At 37.6% G+C, this 12473-nt stretch overlaps 1 protein-coding gene across 4 annotated transcripts in view; it reads left to right on the forward strand.

Annotated features, from left to right (window-relative positions):
* The window catches only part of esr2a (estrogen receptor 2a), a 43134-nt gene that overhangs the window by 13710 nt on the left and 16951 nt on the right, over nucleotides 1–12473 (forward strand). The window contains exon 1 of one of the 4 annotated variants that reach the window (XM_044168038.1): nucleotides 9408–9605. The exons of 2 other annotated variants lie outside the window; for them this stretch is intronic. The gene's annotated coding sequence lies outside the window, so the exon portion shown is untranslated. Of the gene's footprint in view, nucleotides 1–9407; nucleotides 9606–12473 lie in introns of those variants that run through there. One more of the 4 variants, XM_044168041.1, reaches the window with a different exon arrangement.

A 12473-nucleotide genomic window follows, 5' to 3' on the forward strand; every position in this document is an offset into this window, starting at 1 on the left:
AGAAGTAATCTGATAGAAGCCTGTTGGATTTTAGCCTGTTTAAGTACTAATACTGCTGCTAATCATCAGACACAGGAGGAGACTGCTGTGTAGACGTAACACTAATGTGAGGATAGAGAGCACTGTCAACATACAGCCATGGTACTTGTGTGTGTGTGTGTGTGTGTGTGTGTAAAACAGAGAGAGCGTATGTGTTTTGAGGCATTAGGTATCATCTACAATACATGCACTTGTGCTTCACATGCTTACAGTATACTGACCCCTACTGATGGAAAATAATCCACACAGCTTTCCTCTACACAACTTTTTCATTGTCAGTAGTGAGATAGAGTTGCCCTTTGTTTTGGCTTGACAGAAATTTCTCTCTTTCAGGATTCAGGGGTCAATCAAATTTCATCAGTTCCCATAAAAATAATATGCTGTAGACAGAATTATACCACAAAAAGTAAAAATCGAATGGCCATTATACTGCATGTTTAGACCTTTTGTGTGTGGGGGGCTATAGAGTTGCTTAATCATTACCAGTATCCCCATGCAAAAGCACAACAAACCGCCTAATTAATGGAGCGTCCAACATTCCTGGCTTTTATACTGGGCCACAAAGCAAGCCTTTTTGTGGCTCAGCAATAAATCAGTGGCTGCAGTCAGTCAGTGACACTTCAACACAATGTAACAGTGATGTTTCTGTAGTGGCCACGGTGGCGACTCAACAATCATACATTTCTGACCTCCTTAGTGTACTGCTTTTTAGGTATTGTTGCACTAACCATGAAATTAAGCACCATGAGAGGTCAACTGGTAACCAGCAGCAACGTTAGCCAATCAGCAAACAACTGGAAAGTTTTCAAACAGTCTCTTCATCTAACAGTCATGTAAATGGATGGACCAGTGTCTGTGAGGAAAAGGTGTTTTTTACAGAAGCATTTGTGGAGATTTTTTTCTTTACCTTAAGCTCTTTTTCGTACTTGGTCTATATGAATCAAATTAAAAGTAGACAACACATGCGAGGCCCTCTCTTAATCTTGTTTACTGAACAGAAGAAAATTTTAATTAGGTTTCACTTAACTTGTGCACCTGCAGTTTAAGCCTCAGAGGGGTATAAAGCGCACTCAGGCACATGCATGCACTCACAGCAGGCCGATCTTTGTGCCAAACGTGTCGTCCCACTGAGTGCAGGTTGTAATCGGAACGAGCAGGTGGTAAAAGCAGCGAATCAAACAGATCAGAGCAGGAGATTTATTTACCAGCTGGTCAAGTGCTGAAAGTGTGATCAAGAAAGAAATCTAAAGGATATATTTCAATGGATCCAAACCAGATGGTATGTTTGTAATGTTTAAATGATTAGCAGTGCAGCAAACGTCAAACTTTACTATCATCAGAGGTCCATTTAGTGTTATGGGTCACATCAAACCCATTGATAAAACAATTAATCGTTTAATGGATTCATTCATATAGGTAAAACGATGAATGGATTAGTCAATCGACAGGAAAATAATCGCAAACCATTTTGATAATCGATTATCATTTCAACATTTTTCAAGCAAAAATGATTTCAGCTTCTCAACTGTGAGGATTTGCTGCTTTTCTCTCTTTTATATCGTTGTAAACTTTTCACTATTTTCTGTTATTTTAGAGACAATGGTCACAACAACAACAACAACAACCTTTCATACATATAATGCAGCTTAAAGTACCATACATCAAACTGTATAAAAACATTAAAAAAAAATTCAAATTAAAAGGTTGCAAACAGAAGAGTATTAATTTAGAAACAGGTATATTGCCAAGAGCCAAAGAACCAAAATTAACTGACGGTCAAAACCACCAGAAAATTGGCGCTGGTCCAAGTAACTGAATTTATTTATTTGATAGGGATGATGCCTGAAACTGATGTGCTGCACAAAGAGTTTATAGCTATTGTTAATTTTCAACTCTTGTCCCCAGTTGGGCTTTTACATATACAGTGTAATTTAAAATATACAGCTTTCAGTATCATAAAACCACAATACACTACAGATATCAAAATTAAATTTATTGATTTTCAATTTTATGAGTGACTGAATGTTTTAGAAACATAATATCTCAGAATAAGTGATCAAATGAATGAATCTCTGTATGAGACATATTGTTGCAGCAGAGAGCATCAGCAGAACGAGAATCCAGGAGGATCATTCGGGGGAGGGGAGTGTGGGTGTCTGGTGACAGGGAGCAGTCATTTCCATCCTCATTAGTTAATTATATTGTCAGAGATCCCATTAGCGTTCACTGAACGCCACATAAGCACATAGAAACCCCCATTTATTTCTCTTTCTAACAGCTTTTTTTAATGGTACTATCAATTTCTAAGCCCGTTTTTATATAGTGTTTTGCAGAAACAATATTTTAAGTAGACAAATAATCAAGATGAAAAATCATTTTAACAGGCAATCATTTATAAGAAGTTTTGCTAATTGCAGATTGAGTATCTTGAATGTACATTTTATGATAAAGCTCAAGCATCATTGTATTTGGAAGCTAAAGTATATGTGAAGCTAAAGTATGTGTCTAGTTCAGAACCACAAATCTCTGTCTGGCTGACTGACTGTAATTTTCCAATAGTATTTTATATTGCCATTGGTCCTTTTTATATCTTTTCTTAATACCTTTTATGTCTTTTATACAGCACTTTGAATTGCCTTGTTGTTAAAAGGTGCTATACAAACTCTCGTTATGGCTGGAGGCCACTTGGTGTAAATTGGATACTACAGTCACTATCCATGTATGATTTGGGTGGGCTGATCTGTAATACTTATTACAAAATCACCTACCTGTCATATATATCCGGGTGTAAACTTGTCACCTTTCGGCAAAAATCTCAGTTTTTGACCGCCCACATGCCTTAAGAATCTCTTACAGTAGCGTTATGATAACGTTAATTGGCTTATATGACGATATGTCAAGCTTGGGACTGTTAATTAGCCTGATAAGGTTGAGTAGGCTTTTAGCTTAAATCAGTGTTGTTATGAATGATGTCTTTTAATGAGAATATATTGAAGTTACAGCATTTATTAGTCTTTTGTTTAGTTTAAGGTTCAAAGTTCATTCTAGACTTTGGCAGGAGATGAGAAAACTACTTAGAAGCTGTTTTGGTGCTTATAATCACATCACATGATCTTCATCAGCTGATGGCTTTTGCCCACCTTCTGATGAAGCAAACATGGACGAGCAGTGGGAAAACTCCATCTGCTGGCCAAGATAATGTCATGTGATTTGAAATCTTCAGAACATCTACTAAATGGACCTTGTGGTGAAATTGTTTTCTCAACAGATTTAGTTTGTTTTCAAGAGTTTTGACCAAGAGTAAAAAAATCTTCACTTCTCAGCACTTATTTACAGAAAACATAAGCCACTTAGCTTGTTTGCCTTTTGACATCTGTGTTATTAATTTCACTCTTTCATCTCACCTGCAAAATATTGGTAATGTTAACTTATGCTTACTTGCATATGGATGAATAAGATACAAAAGATTCCTAGATTCAGCCATGAAATAACTAGCTGTAAGTCTGAAGACAAATCTTCAGTCCAGTGTTGTCTGATCAAATGAATTCTTCCTGTCTTTCTTCCTCTCTTTCTTTGTTTTATCTTTTTCTTTCCCCACTTCATCCTTTGTTGTTCTTTTAGTTTATAGAGTGTGCACCACCAGTCTACAGCTGTATACTTATTTTCATTCCACTTAGCAAGGCTTCCCCCTGTACCGGTTTCTATGCTGACTCATGCAGACAGTCTCTATCCTTCCACAATGTGCAATATTCGCTTGACCATCACCTGATTCCCTACTGATGCTTTGCACTGTAATGCTTTACTGTAATCAACTCTGCCTCCTTAACTACACATCATAATGCAGCAAAGATTACTTGTTTATGAACTGTAATAATATTAATTGAAATTAAGTAAAGCAAAAAAAATGGTTTAAAAAATACTTCTGGCCATTGGGATAAACTCAGATACAGAGTATAAATGAATAAAAGTCCCTAGAATAAATAAAAATCTTATAATAATAATAAAAGAAGTGATTTAAAAGATGGTCCGCTTGAGAGCCTCAGTCATGTTGGCCCAAAATGAAATATTTGAGTCTGATCACAGGAACAATCAGAGATGCCCTGGTTGAAGATCAAGGTTGCATGCAAGCTTATAAGACCTGCATAAAATCCAAAGTTTAGAAAGGTAATGTAATCCAAAAACTCTTGAACAGATAGGTAGATATGATTCTATAACTCTTAGTTTTAGTAGAAAGTATCAGTAATTTTGGTCACAGTGGAACTGCTCTAGGGCTTTTTGGTTAAAGCAGCCAAACAGGTCACTGCAGAGAGAAAGGTGCATGTATAATGCTCTGCCCACACAACATCCCTGTATCTAAAACCATCAGCCTACCAAAACCAGCAGAATCAATGTATGCCCTGACTTATCCCTTTGACAATTAAACTACAGCAAATAAACAGTTCCCACACTGGCAGCGTGTCAAACCAGCTACCCAAAATGCAAAGCAATGCCCTCAGTGTCACCTCATGTGCCAGGTTGCTACAATAAGAGCAACAACTTCCCACTCTCACTTCTATAAAGCTGCCAGCATGTGACGCCTGCCCTGTCCCATGCCTTTAGAGGTCAACATGAACCTCTGACCCTAGCAAGACCCGGGAGGTCAGGCAGTTTCCATTCCTTGTTTTGATGCTCCACATTGGGAAAACAGCGATTTGACATATTTGTTTATGAACTGTTATAGATTGTTTGTTTGTTTGTTTGTAGAGATACTGTTAGGCCCTGAAAGTTCATTTTACAGAAAGTTTGGGAGTTGTATTTGGGATCATGTGACCTGAAGCATTAATAGTGGATTAGTCCAGTCTGCTATATTGCCATATATAAACTATAATACAGTTTATGTAACATCTTGGCCATAAATAAATGTAGCCAGCAGTGAAATGGAGGGCAGCTCTTTGGGGTTATGTATTTTGAAGGGGTATAACCTTCTGTGTTCCTCTTACTGATGGATCCATCTCTCCCGAGGCACACAGGACTTCTCCTTTCTCTGTGCCAGCTGTTTCCGCATTAAAATCACTGTCTTAAAGAAAAATCAACATTGTGTTTATAAAACAGTTACTGCAATCATGCAAGTGTCCATGTCAGCAGTGCATCATACTCTTGTTTATAATGTAATACTCCATATTCCCATCAGTAGGTACCAGGTAAAGACACAATCCCTGATCAGAAGTTTCTCGCCATCAAAATTCAATACACAACTCGAGCCTGCTCACTTTTAAAGTGACTGACAGGTGTTGTAATACACAGACTAACAATACAAGTTGTGTGACTCACCAGCAATAAACTCTAGCATCTGGCTATACATTTTCCTTGACCCACTATTAACTGATATTACAGTTGTAGCTGAGAGGAAAAAGCTGGCAAGTTTTGTGTTTACTTTTGGTCAGATTCAGGGACGAGCGTTTGAAATGATTCATGTAAAAATCATGTTTATTTGGAAAGCTGTAGGAGTTGGTGAGTGCAAAGCTAGCATGACCCATAAAGTCAGAATGGCCATATGTCTGGGAAATACGGCAGGTTGAAGTATACCGGTATTTTCCTTTAACCATGATCATGATAGTTTCCTAACCTTAACTGTGGTTAACCATGTTCTTTCCCTAACTAAGTCATTCTGTGCCTAAACCTAACGTTGACTGTCTGTAGGTAACAGGAAGCGAACGGTGCTCTCTTGTGTCTAAATCCGACACGTTTTGTTGACCCATTCAACCTCTCTTTTACTTCACACTATTAGCTTCTTTGCTCCTGATGGTGAAGACGTCATTTTGGTACATTTAGCTGAAATGACTGATGCTGCCAAGAATCATCTGAGGCCAGTCTCACCAATTTCCTCTCATGGGGGCTGATGTTAGGGAGCGTTGGGATGAAGGACATCCAAAAGGCTTTTACAAGGAAGCACAAACTATAACTGCTCTTCTGTTTTTTGGCACAAACTGATGATTTCTGCTCTGTTGTGATTTCTGAATTCTATGAATCTATTCAACCCAGTTTGCACACTAATGGAGAAAACAAGCAAGCTTGTAGCCAATATCAGTGGGTAGAGTGTGGTTGTTCTTAAGCCACTGACTTGGCAAATAAAAGAAGCTGACAGCCTGAGACCCACTGAACACCATACAGCGCCATCATTGGAGTGAAAGATTATCAAGAAAGAAGTAGAAATAATACACCTTGGGTACAAAAATACAAAAGTCATTTCTGCTGACATTTACCTTTTGTGCTACAGTGTTGAAGTGGCAAGGTTATGAAACTAGTGGGTCCAAATCTCAGTAATGTTCATTCGTTATGTGCCATCATTACAACTGAGTGTTAAAAGCCCAATTTTAAGGGCAAATTGCTCCTCAGGTCCCCATAAACCAAATGACAGAAAGACGGGAGAAGCCATAGTCACATCTTCGGGCACAATTTGCACCTTGCAACCTGCGGTGCACTCATGTAGGTTTGGTCAGAATGTAAAGACTGTAATCCATTACCTGGCAATGTCAAATGAGCTTCTGAAGCACTGATAGACTGCGCAGCCACAAAATGTAATCACCGAAATTGGATTTTAAGAGCTGAGAAATGAGTGTGTGGTAATTCTGAATGATTAACTCGCCAGGTGTGGTGGTCCATGAGCTTCTTTTTTTTTTCTTTTTCTTTTTTTTTATCAAAGAAAATTGCAAGGGTGAAAATGCTCTTTTAGACACACATATCACATATTCTGTCCTTCTGCCTCCTGGGAGAGCAGGTGTAGAGGGGGAATTGAATCTGGAGAAAGTATTTCAGGTACTAGAGCTAATAAATGGTGCATTATGTTTTATATTATTTCTCTAATTGCAACAGAGAGCATTCTTGCTTTTCTATTTTTTTTTCTCTCTGATATTGCATCGGATCTGCAGTACTGATGGACCTGCTGATTTACGTCATTATGGCATCACAGCTTGCCGAGACCCGTTACATAAACAATAGAAGCCCTACAATTAGCAGCAGTGTGTCGGTACACTTGTCACAAAATGTTTATCTTACAGGGCTGGAAAGACAAATTGTCAGGTAGAGAACCACTGGGAAGTCGATGCATCACTTGTCGCTTTGGACAAAAGCTTCTTCTTAATGAATGTAATGTGTTTCTTTGAAAGTGGATGGATGGATGGATGGATGGTTTTGTTTGCAGGTACACACGGACAGTGACATAAATCCACAGTAAACATTCCATTCTACACGTGAAGTTCAGTTTACTTAACAAAGAGTCATACTGTATTGCTTTTGTAGATTCATTCACAATAAATTATTCAACAACAATCTTCGTAATTGTTTAATCATCTAAGTAGAGGGTACCCTGCAGAGTTTTTGACCACTAGTATTGCTGTTGAGCAGTGCTTTTACAACTAGGTCCTGGTTTTGTTTGTATTGTGCATGCGGGCGGCGTAGCTGACATCATGCTGTTGGTTTCACACTATTCTGCTGTTCGACAGTTGGTGGTAGTAAAGTGCTAACAAACGTAGCAATGCGTGAAGAAAGGAGAAGCAAGAAGATAGTAAAAAAACAAAAAACAAAACAATTTGCTTTGCTGAATTAGAAAAATTTACTCAACATTTTTGTCAGACGCACACATGCGTTTTGGTGAGAAACGCTGAATGTAAACAACTTTTTTCTGTTTGCAAGAAAACTCCACAAGGCACCTTATGAGTTAATTCAAGCACAGATACCAAACATTTTCTGGGTTTAGCTCCTCAATTGTGAGGATTTGTTGCTTTTCTCTTTTTTTATAACCTTGTAAACAGAATATCTTCTATATTGTTAAAATATGTATTCCTGCCATTTGCTTGATATTATATCCGATGATGCAGGCAATGGAGAACCCGAGTTTAGCTGGATGCCCAAAAAGTAGACACCAGCCTCTCAGAATCAAAGACTAGAAGAGTCAGAAGAGATTCCAGCCTCTCCAACGACAATAGCCTCAGCAGATCAGAATGCAGAGCAGCTACAAGATGGGCCAAATGCAGCCCATTTCATTGCAGCCTAAGATCTATCTCACCTGGTGTGATTATGAGGAAGGGATGTGCCACTGTATTTCTCAGCTGGAATACACTCAATCTCCAGAAAACTGAATACAGTAAAAGAGTAAATAGCATCTGGAGTGTGATGAATACTCATAGTATAGTTGTCTACACACAGCCGTGTGTGTATTAGTTGTAGTATTAGTATTACCTATCCACACACTGGAGTGTGTGGATAAGTAATAGGGAGGACCCCTTCTTTAATATAATGGAAAAATATTGACATGTTATAACATTTATACAAATGATGTGGTTTGTCCAGAATTACCTGAGCAGTCTGTGCTCGTGTCTGACTTTAATTGAGTGGGAGCAGTGACATTGAATAGCCCCAGTTAGGATTAGATTGGCTTGTACTGGGCGGTGATAACACACCAACCAGGAAGGTGTGGTTTATTTTGACGTCGTTGGGCGACTTTCCCTGAGCAGCATCAAGTTCACAGAATATAAAAGACTGAACTAATGCGCTTTCCTTCAAAATAAAAGCACGTGCTTACAAGAAAAAAGATAATCCCATACTGAGGATCAAGGCCCTTGACTTTCTGAAACCCTCAATGAAAGTTTAGTTTGGGGCCCAGCCATCTAAACATTTCCCAAAAATATTTATTATTGTGCCTGATTTTTACAGTGTGGATGCTTTATGGACATCATGCTCTAAAGCAGAAGGGAAGCTAATCATGAATCATCAAACTGTAGTAATTTTTAGGCTATAAGTGTGCAAAGCAAGTCATTTCACAGGCCTGTGGATCTTTTGGTTAAATGTAGCTGTAAAAAAATAACCATTGTTTTGCAGCATTGATACAATACAAGCAGCAAGCAAACTTTATTTGTATAGCTACAGTACTTTTCAGAACATAGGGTGCAACATGCTTTACAGGAAATAGAAAAGTGGAAACGAGGATAAAAGAGACTGAGAAGTGTACACTTAATACAAGCAGTATTAAGTGTACAACCCTCCTAATAAAATGGTATAAAATCAAGAGAAAGCCAAAAGAAGCATGGTATTTAATGTAGTATTTGGGGGCCATCATGAACAGGTTGGCCCCTTGGTGATTGTTTTGTTCTCTATGCCAAAAGTACAACCAGTTTACAAACCAAAATAAGCTCTACAAAATCATTATCTACTGATTATAAAAAAATATTGAGTTTATAGTTGGTCTATTTTAGTTGGAGCATTTTTTTTTTCATATTTCATGATATTGATGTTGAATGATTTCAAAAATAACCCAGCCATGACACATGGTGTTTAAGGGAGGATTTTATTTTGAAGGTACTGACCGGATCTTGAACACCTTACTCTGACTTAACACCATTTCCCTAAACGCAGCTGGCTGTTTGCCTTCGGGCTGAAGGGGACAGCCCTGTCTCATATGAACGCTATCTGACTGTTGTTGAACTTATTCGCTGCTCGGCTCATCACAGCTCTTTAAAGACAATTATTTTGACACTGTACCAACACAAGACACCGCAGCGGGACTGCAACTGGTGTTTCTGGAAGAAGAGGTATGAATATTTCCATGTTTGTAAATAGAACTTATTCATGTTTGTATTAAAGCAGGCGACGTGCGGCACTGCAGACAGGACATTAGGATAAAGTTCTAACTGTCCCGCTGATTTATTATGAAATAATTAGGCTACAAGCAACAAGTAGAAGGCATGACTGCGTGCATTAGATCAAACTTAAACTGCGTCTTGCACTTAGACTAACAGCTCACAGAATAAACTCCAGCAAGAAAATCATTACCAAGACGGTGAGATTTGAATCGAGAGGTTATTATACCAGGCTCTGATTTCTGGTTTGCCAACCTTTTAACAGCTTCTTCTTTGTGCAGGCAGATTATTATTGCTGCTTATCATAAATGTTTTTCACCACAGTTATCTCCTTAAACATGTCATGTACATCTTGTAATCTTTAGATATAACGATAACCATGAATCCCTGGGATTACAGCCCCTGGTGGTCTATTTGTGGTTCTCTAATGTGGTTTAAGAATCAGGTTTTTAAATTGAAACAAGCCTAATGTGAATACCAGCCTACTTCAAAAAGTAAATAACTTATTACTATAAATAGCGGCTGCTGCGATACAGACTATGATACAGACAAGGATGTCCTTTTCCCTTGTTTGAACTGTGCATCTGATGGTGGATCACTGCAACATTTTAGTGACTTTATTTTTATATTTGCAAAGTACTCTCGTCAAACAACTGATTTGGGTGTCATTTATTATACTTATTTTGGACATGCCAAAACAGAAAATAGATACGTTTTTGAAATAGTGCTTGCAACAACTTGCTTTTCATTCAACATAAAACGGAATCATTTTGATGCAATAAAGACTTTCACTGTGAATATCTTAAAATGTATACCAAGTTGTAGTACGGTGTAATGCAGAGTTTGTATAAAGATTAAGAAATTAAAGGAAATTAATGTACTAGTGCAATAAATTGCTTTGAGGACACACTTTTTCTGTCAACTTTTCGAGTTGCAGAAGTTCTACTGGGTTGAGTAATCACCTGACTTTGTCCTCTTAGAACTTATGTACTTCTGTGCAAAATTAAATAATTCATTAAGAAAAGGGGTAAGATTAAAAGTATGTATCCTAATTAAAATTCATCCTGCTCATCGTTACACAAGTATCGAGTACTTTTTAGAGGCAACATACTTCAGGGAAACAAAAACACAACTTTAACAGAGAATATTTGCTTGTGATGGAGAGGACCATAATTCGAGTTCATTTGTTCTTTTATCAAATGAGCTTACAGTGAGAAGATTGTACTTTAAAGGTAGGTAGAAAAAAATATTTTCCGTCAATTTATGGAGCTTACTTATCATTGCTGCCTCTAGTGCTTTTTCCTCACGATCACTTGTCAGTCACACAGCCCCAGCTGTGGTAGTTATTACAGTAGCTGCTGCTCACAATAACTACAGACTTTAAAAAACAGAATAAAAAAAGATGAGGAGTTTTTAACCGTAGTTTGAATTTCAAGGTTTTTGCTGACATCGAGACTGTCAGAGAGGTGTGGTTTTGTATTAGATTATTGAGACATCTCCCCACATGTGTGTAGATTGGGGTGGTGAAAACATTAGAGACATCTTTTACTATAGTACAATACCACTAACTACAGTATATCCAAAATTAGTAGAATTAGTTGTCTGTCCCAGGGTAAAAAAACAAACATCACAAAGGTACTATCAGTTGCAGAGTTGTTGTATTGGATTGCTGTACATTGTACCTAATGGAAAGGTAAATCAGTGTGTAACTGAGGTTTAGCTGGGCATCTGGCACTAGGTAACTTACAATGGTGTGTGTTACTGCAGAATAGTACATGGCATAAAATATCATGCAGGCTTTTATATTTAATGATTAACTTTAATTTGCCTTTTAAAAGTAATTGCAATTGTAAAGCATAATTTGAGCACATAAAGGTGCCAACTTGAGGTTTTTCTGCAGCAGAGCAAACAGTTCAATGAGATTTTTCACATTCTCTGACGCTAAACACCACTCACATACCCACTCGTACTCCCTTACTGTATATAGTAAGGTACGGCTTCTTCTTTCAGAGCTGTTTCACATCCGTTTCCGCTGGATTTTAGGGAGGCAATGAGATTTTAGGATGGGAAAACAACATGGCCTTGAGCTCTTGTGTAGAAGGCATGCACTTCTGGCTAATGACCAGGAACAGTTCACTTCAGATTTTGCAATTTTGCTTTATTTGGCTTTGACCTTTTGTGTATAATTTGGGGGGAATACATGCTTCGTGCATATGTGTGTTTGTGTGTGCATGCTTAAGTATATAAGCTAAATGAATGTTTGCCAACTGTATGAATAAGGAGGTTCTCTGGTGTCTAATCTGCCCGACAAAGCCAAAACGCTGTAAATACATATTTGGTCAAAATTGAGTTAAGACCAGAATCAGACTTTTTGACATTTGTTTTACCATATGAAAATATTATGCCAGAAAAATGTCTAATAAATAAAAAAGCAGTGACTGTAATCTGGCTAGTTATGGCTAGCTGGTGAGATAGCCTTAGCTAAAGCTAATTTACTCACTTTTTCCTGTTTCCTGCAGTCTAAAAATGTATTTTTACGCTCAAACATCTTATTGAGTTTGTTATACCACATAAATAATGCAGTAGCTAAATCTAATTACTTTAGAGAGAAAAAAAAAGTAACACTACATTAGCTGCTAAAAGCTAACCAGCTTAGCTTAGCAGAGTAGCACTACCTGCCGCCTCGGCCTCTGACTCTTGTGGAATTCACGTGATTTGATGTGGTTAAGATACCTTTTTAAATAACATATTTAAATGTATTTAATTAAAGATTAATTTATTAAATGAAATAATTAGTTCAAATAGACAGAAGAAAGAAAC

This window comes from Siniperca chuatsi, linkage group LG16 (assembly GCF_020085105.1).
Source record: "Siniperca chuatsi isolate FFG_IHB_CAS linkage group LG16, ASM2008510v1, whole genome shotgun sequence".
In the NCBI taxonomy this organism is placed as follows: domain Eukaryota; kingdom Metazoa; phylum Chordata; class Actinopteri; order Centrarchiformes; family Sinipercidae; genus Siniperca; species Siniperca chuatsi.